We start from the raw sequence: 6,858 nt of genomic DNA on the forward strand, positions 1-6,858 counted from the left end.
GGGGGCTGGAGGAGCTGGGGGATTGGAGGAGCTGGGGGACCGAGCAGCTCAGCTCCACTTGCCCTGCCTGTCCCCAGCAGACGCTGCCCTCCTTTTCATCCCCAAAGCCCCCACCCAGCCCAGATCCTCTCCTGAGATCGGTATCATCTCACAGCCTTTTGTGAAAAATCATTTCCTTGATTACTGAGGGTAACAATGAAAACACGTAATTGAATCTCCAAGAAATTACCATTTTTATAACTTTCGTCCAGTTCCCTAGATAAATTAAACGTCTCCCCTGTATGGGAACCCGCTCACTGCGCATTAGCGAGGGGTTGATACTGCCCTTTATCATCGACTCAGGACTTACTAAGAAGAATGCCCCACACTGCCTCCAGGGAGTCCTGGCATCTCCAGCTCACGGCCCTGGGCGGGCAGAGTTGGCTGGCTGGGGTGGCGCGGTGGGTGGTCGCGGGGGCTCCCTCCTGACCACTCCTGGTCCTGTTGCTGGCTGGCTGGGTGGTGGTGTAGGTGGTTGGTGGGAGGGCCGGTCAGGGTCTCAGCCCAAGCTCCCAAGAAAATCCGACCTGTGCACGAGCGGGCAGCAACACCTTTCTGAGCAGTGCAACCTGGGGCCGGAGTGGGGAAACGGCAGGGAAGCTGGGCAGGAGGAGGGAAGCGGAACAGCAGAGAGGGAGGAGGATTTATGTCAACCGCCCCCCACCTGCTGGCCAAAACTGACCCCACCGACTGCACCAATGCCCAGAGGACCCATGACATCACAAGGTCAGGCAGCAGAGTGGCTCCGGGGGAGGCGAGGCCCAGCATAGGGTCAGGGAGCAGGTAGGGGCAGCAGGGCGGCCACACCCACCCGAGGGGCAGCCGGGTTGGTCAGCGGAGGGGCGGAGAGGTGGAGCCAGCTGGGGGGATGGGCTGCCCATCTGTGAGTGGGTTTCCTGCTGGCAGCTGCTAGCAACTGGATTCTAGTGGCTCTCTGGCTGGCTGGGGGCCGTTTGGGTTGGGGGGAAGCAGAAATCCCCAGCCTGTGGATTGAGTTTTTCTAAAAATGTTTGCAGGCTGCGCTCAGCAGAGCCAGCTTCAACCAAAGGACCCAAGAGTGACACCATTCACATGCAAACCACTCCCCACCCGAGTAGCTGGTTGCCTGAGGGCCCAGAGCCACCCTCTGAGGGACATCCGCCCATCAGAACCCTGGCAGCAGTGGTGGCTCAGCGAGGAGGGGTCTTGTCAGGGAACAAAGGACCTGCTCCCTGGGGATGGGAGAACTGAGGCCCAAAGAGCAGGCTCTCAGTTGACCTAGGCAAACTCAAGGTCAAGAGCAACAGGCTTAGGTCACCAGGGGCCTCAAAGGCTGGCTCTGAAGGTGAGACCTTCTTCTAGGGAGGCATCGGCCTCAAGCAGCACCCCCTGGCAGCCGGCCCAGAAGACTGGAGTGGGGTGCGCTGGGAGGACCACAGTCAGCTCAGGAAGGGGCGGGTGCCCACACAACTGTGCGCCTCCCTTCTCTCTTTTCCCCACCTGGTCCCCGAATTCCCAGTGTCCCCTCCTCCCCCCAAGAGGCCCTGCTGTCCAAGGGCCCGCCTGGAGGCTGCAGTGGGGCTTGAAACCCCACAGTTGGGCAGCAGAGTGTGACTTCTCGGCTGTGCGTCTATGCAAAGGCAAGGGTGGCCCCGGCACCTTTCATCACAGCTCCATCAACATGGGAACCTGGGGCTGCAGGAGGCTGCCTGCCTGGGAGCAGGGCTGGGCTCACACCCCAAAGCCCAGGGTTGAGAGAGGCCCTTCTCCACCCTCCAGTCATCCCAGGTCCATTCCCCAGAGCCTGAGGCACCAACCTCCACCTGCTCCCAGCCCCACTCCCACCCCACACTCCAGCTCCCCCATCCCACCAGGATACAGCCCAGCCCCCAGCCTGGCTCCAAGGAGCAGGCTCGTCGGGCCTGAGGGCCTCCAAAATGGCCTGTCTCCAGGCCTGGGGGAAGGCAGAGGCCCCAGCCCAGGTCCAGGTCAGAAAGGGGCAGAGAGGACACAGGGCCCCAGAAGGCCAGCGCTGAGAGCGCTCCCCAGCCCTGGCCCCAGTAACCCTCTCAAGTGTCCCATTGGGGCCCTCAGGAGAAGAATGAGGCAAGCAGGGCAGAAATCTATGGTCACTCCAGAGCAGTGGCCATACCCAGCCTCCTGCCAGCCCTCCACCCCAGACCAAGGCCCGGTGGCATCTCCCAGGGCAGAGCCAGGGCCAGCCTCCCGCCCTCCCCTGATCTGATGGCTGAAGCAGCAATTGGAGATGCAGCCTCTGTCATCCGCTCTCAGGTGACTCTCCATGTGGTTTGCCTCTTGGAGTCCCTGCAGGGGCCCTGCTAACCCTAATCTGGCCTCCTGCAGGCTGGGAACCCAGCATCCCTCTGGTTCCTGGTTCTTCCTCCAGATGGACTCTCCTAGCTGAGAGCCACGTCTACATCTGGGTCACTCTCCAGCCACAAACTCACTGGTCTAGGCCACAGCAGCTGCCACACGCTGTTCAGGGGCAGTCGTGACATTGGACGGGAGCTGGGAGCCCTTTCCAGCCCCAGCTGGCCACTGACAGGTGGGTCAACTTGAGGCCAGGCCGTGGCTGCCCGAAGCCTACTATATTTGGGAAGGTCCCAAGGCAGGAGCCCAGTCCCTTGGGAGGGGTAGGCAAGGGCCCCAGGACAGTGCCAGGTGAGTCTGGGATAATTCCTCTCCATGTGAAACGTGGGACAGACACCCTCAACTCAGCAAGGGGACTTCTGGCTACCAGCCACCCCTGCCCTAGGCCCATAGGAACTCCAGATCCAAGTGGGGAGGGGGTCCCCCCAGCACGGCCCCCGCCCTGCCAGTGCTTCTCCTGGGTGGACGCCCTGGGGCTGCAGCTGCCGAGAACGCCTGGCCTGCTCTGGGCACTGCGTCTGCAGGGGCATGTCGTCATCTCGTGGTAAGACTGGGAACTGCACCACAGCTCCAGCCCCTATCTGCACACAAGTTCCCGGAGACCCAGGGGTGAGCATGGAGGGATTCTGGAGTGGGGCTGCTGCTCCTCACCTGCCCCTGGTTTCCCCCTCAACCGAGGAGCCGGGTCCTGGGCCACAGGGACAGCCCCCAGGAGCTCACAGCCCAGCACTGTGTTTCCTGCTCCAATGCGCAGCCTAGACCCCAATTGATGCCAGATGGGCACGGGGCAGGAGTCCTAGCTCTTGAAAGGACCTGGGAGATGACCTTGGCACTGACCATCAGGCACTTTGCCACACTGTCTTCCCAGGCTCCACTGTCCGACTAGAAGGGGCAGGTGGGCAGGGAGCGCCAAAAAGGTGGACTGGCCAAGCTGGTGGGCTCCTCAGGGGCAGGCCGTCACTGGGCCTGGGCAGGGGTGGGCATGTTCAATTCAACCCTGGCAACCCTGGAGCCAGGGGCCTGGCAGTCCCAGCACAGCCACCTCCTGGGGCCTTGGAGCCCTGGACACACCGGCTGACAGTCATTTATGTGGCTGCATTGTCTGTGAGAGGATTTTTCCTTGACATTCTTATTATCTTTCTGATTCTTAAATAAAAAACGTGAGAAGCAGTGTCCAGAGACTCACTCGGGAGGGAGAGAAAATGACCTGCGATCTCCCTCACGCTGGGAGTGGCTTGCCCGTGCTGGGGCCAGGGCTAACAAAGGGTGCGTCCTTACATCCCTAGCCTCGCCTCTGACATGGGAAGGTCCCAGGGACAGGGATGTCGTGGGCCCAGCATCCCCAACACTCTGCCCTTCCCCTACACCCCGTTCCCAGGACCCAGCCCCCATCTGTTCTCTGTCCCCTCAGGGGTGCCCCACAGGGTGGGGAGGCAGAGGATGTGTCCACTTACCACCCTGGCCCTGGATAGGACGGGGCACTCTGCCAGGCACCGCGTCCCTCACACAGTGCCCCTTGGACCCCTCCTCTTAGCTGTGAGTCCAGGGGAACCCAGGAGGCCCTAGACCACCCTTGGAGCCCCCACGAGCCCTGACCGAAGGCCACATGCCCCTCTTACCCTCCTGAAACAAAGGAGCATCACACCTTAGGCCACAGCCCAGCTCTGGGTGGACATAAAGGGGCAGTGCCCATGAAGGGCCCACTGCCATTTCTTCCAGGTTTTCTGGGACTCCCAAACCTCCATGTAGGGTAGCTCTGAGAGCTGGTGAGTGAACAGACCCTGACAGGCAGCCTGGGTGGGTGTGGGCCAGGAGCATAGGGGACACCAGAGATGGGGTCCTCTGAGGGCTGTGGCTGGTCCGGTGATCCTGAGTTCCATCCTCTCAGGGTCTGTTCCTGGCTTTTGAGATATGCTTGGGGGCAGCCTAGCACGGGCGAGGTGGCCCACACCTGTAATACTAGCATTTTGAGAGGCTGAGGCAGGTAGATCACTTGAGCCAGGAGTTCAAGACCAGCCTGGGCAACATAGCGAGACCCAGTCTCTAGAAAAATAAATAATAAAGAATTAGCTGGGCAGGGTGGTGCCTACCTGTGGTCCCCAATACACGGGAGGCTGAGGTGGAAGGATCCCCCGTACCCAGTTGGAAGCTGCAGCGACCCGTGATCACGCCACTGCACTCCAGCCTAGGCAAGGTCTTTATTAAGACCCTGTCTTAATAAATAAAAATAGAAAATAGTAAGCTGGGGGCATGGAACCTCAAGGGCGCAGTGAGGACAGGAGAACAGCCCCAACCGGCCCCTGCCCTGGGCCGCCGCCCGGCTCCCGCAGAAAGGACTCAGGGCTCCATGCTGGGCGTCCCAGCCTCTGGCCCTCTTTGCCCTCCCAGCCCATTCCTGGGCAGCAGAGGAGGGGCAAGGACACAGGGCAGCCCCTCCGCAGCAGGCTCCCCGAGGCCATCTGGACGCCGTGGCAACATGGGCAGGAAGCGGTTTCCATGGCAACTGGCATACAGGGAGGTGCTGCCTGGCAACGGGGCCACGGCCGCCCCAGCACACCGCGCCGGCCACACACTTTCCGCCCTTGAGGCTGGGAGTTCCGGCTTCCAGCCAGTGTCCCCTCTGCAGCCGCGCCCTGCCCTTCACGACATCCCGGAGCCCGGACCTGAGGCAAACACCCATGCCCGCCCCAATCCCGGACACTGCTTGGCAGGGCGCTTGGCCTTTGTTAGCGTATCTGACCCCGTGAGTGAGGGACCCCAGGGCTGTGGATCCGGGGCCCCGTCTCTCCAAGAGTCTCCCACCTTCCGGGGCTCCGGCGATTGGCAAGGACCACAGGGAGGGGTGAGGAGGCCGGGAAGAAAGGCTTCAGGGCTGACTGAGAGAGCAGCAGCCTTCCCGGCACAGGCAGGGAGAGGGGCGGGGGTGTCAGGGAGCTCGGGTTTCCAGGCTGAGGAGGGCAGTGCCCAGGGTCGAGGGTGACAGGAGGACAAGGGGCCATCGGGCTGTCCCAGGCGCCCCTTCGGGTTACTGGGGAATCTCAGCCAGGCCTGGGCACCTATGGTGGGACCTAAGGACCCTGCCCTGCTGTTCCCCCAGGAAGCCAGTGTTGTCTCCATATTACAGGAGCCACCGTCCCCATGAAGACTTCTCCCTCCTCAGCATCCTGGCCCCCATGGGGCACCTAGCAGGCTAGGGACACATAGAGCAGGGGACGGCCGCCCCACTCAGGGACACACAGAACAGGGGACAGCCCCCCTACTCACTCAGGGACACAGAGCAGGGGACAGCCCCCCCACTCAGGGACACAGAGCAGGGGACAGCCCCCACCCCACTCACTCAGGGACACATAGAACAGGGGACAGCCCCCCCACTCAGGGACACACAGAACAGGGGAAGGCCCCCCCCACTCACTCAGGGACACACAGCAGGAGACAGCCCCCCTACTCAGGGACACACAGAACGGGATGCCCCCCCCACTCACTCAGGGACACACAGAGCAGGGGACAGCCCCCCTACTCACTCAGGGACACAGAGCAGGGGACAGCCCCCCCACTCAGGGACACAGAGCAGGGGACAGCCCCCCACTCAGGGACACAGATCAGGGGACAGCCCCCACCCCACTCAGGGACACATAGAACAGGGGACAGTCCCCCCCACTCAGGGACACACAGAACAGGGGACAGCCCCCCTACTCACTCAGGGACACACAGAGCAGGGGACAGCCCCCCCCACTCACTCAGGGACACAGAGCAGGGGACAGCCCCTCCACTCAGGGACACAGAGCAGGGGACAGCCCCCCCACTCGGGAACACAGAGCAGGGGACAGCCCCCCACTCAGGGACACAGATCAGGGGACAGCCCCCACCCCACTCAGGGACACAGAGAACAGGGGACAGTCCCCCCCACTCAGGGAAACACAGAACAGGGGATGGTCCCCCCCACTCGGGGACACAGAGCAGGGGACAGCCCCCCCACTCAGGAACACACAGAACAGGGGACGGCCGCCCCCACTCACTCAGGGACACAGAGCAGGGGACAGCCCCCCCCACTCACTCAGGGGCACACAGAGCAGGGGACAGTCCCCCCCACTCACTCAGGGACACAAAGAACAGGGGACAGCCCCCCCACTCACCCCACTCACTCAGGGACACATAGAACAGGGGACAGCCCCCCCACTCACTCAGGGACACAGAGCAGGGGACAGCCCCCACCCCACTCACTCAGGGACACAAAGCAGGGGACAGCAGCCCCCCCCACCCACTCAGGGACACATAGAACAGGGGACAGCCCCCCGACTCAGGGACACACAGAGCAGGGGACAGACCCACCCCACTCACTCAGGGACACACAGAGCAGGGGACAGCCCCCCAACTCACTCAGGGACACATAGAACAGGGGACGCCCCCCACTCATGGACACACAGAGCAGGGGACAGCCCCCCCACTCAC

At 62.6% G+C, this 6,858-nt stretch overlaps 1 long non-coding RNA gene across 1 annotated transcript; it reads right to left on the reverse strand.

Moving 5' to 3' along the window:
* Positions 1 to 180: 180 nt before the first annotated feature.
* LOC108291615 lies at positions 181 to 2,257 on the reverse strand. Its single transcript, XR_005197342.1, has 2 exons — positions 1,634 to 2,257; positions 181 to 608 (listed from the first exon to the last, which is right to left on the reverse strand). It is a non-coding gene; the product is annotated as an uncharacterized LOC108291615 (long non-coding RNA).
* Between the last annotated feature and the right edge of the window lie 4,601 nt (positions 2,258 to 6,858).

Source organism: Cebus imitator, unplaced genomic scaffold (assembly GCF_001604975.1).
Source record: "Cebus imitator isolate Cc_AM_T3 unplaced genomic scaffold, Cebus_imitator-1.0 Scaffold461, whole genome shotgun sequence".
Taxonomy (NCBI): domain Eukaryota; kingdom Metazoa; phylum Chordata; class Mammalia; order Primates; family Cebidae; genus Cebus; species Cebus imitator.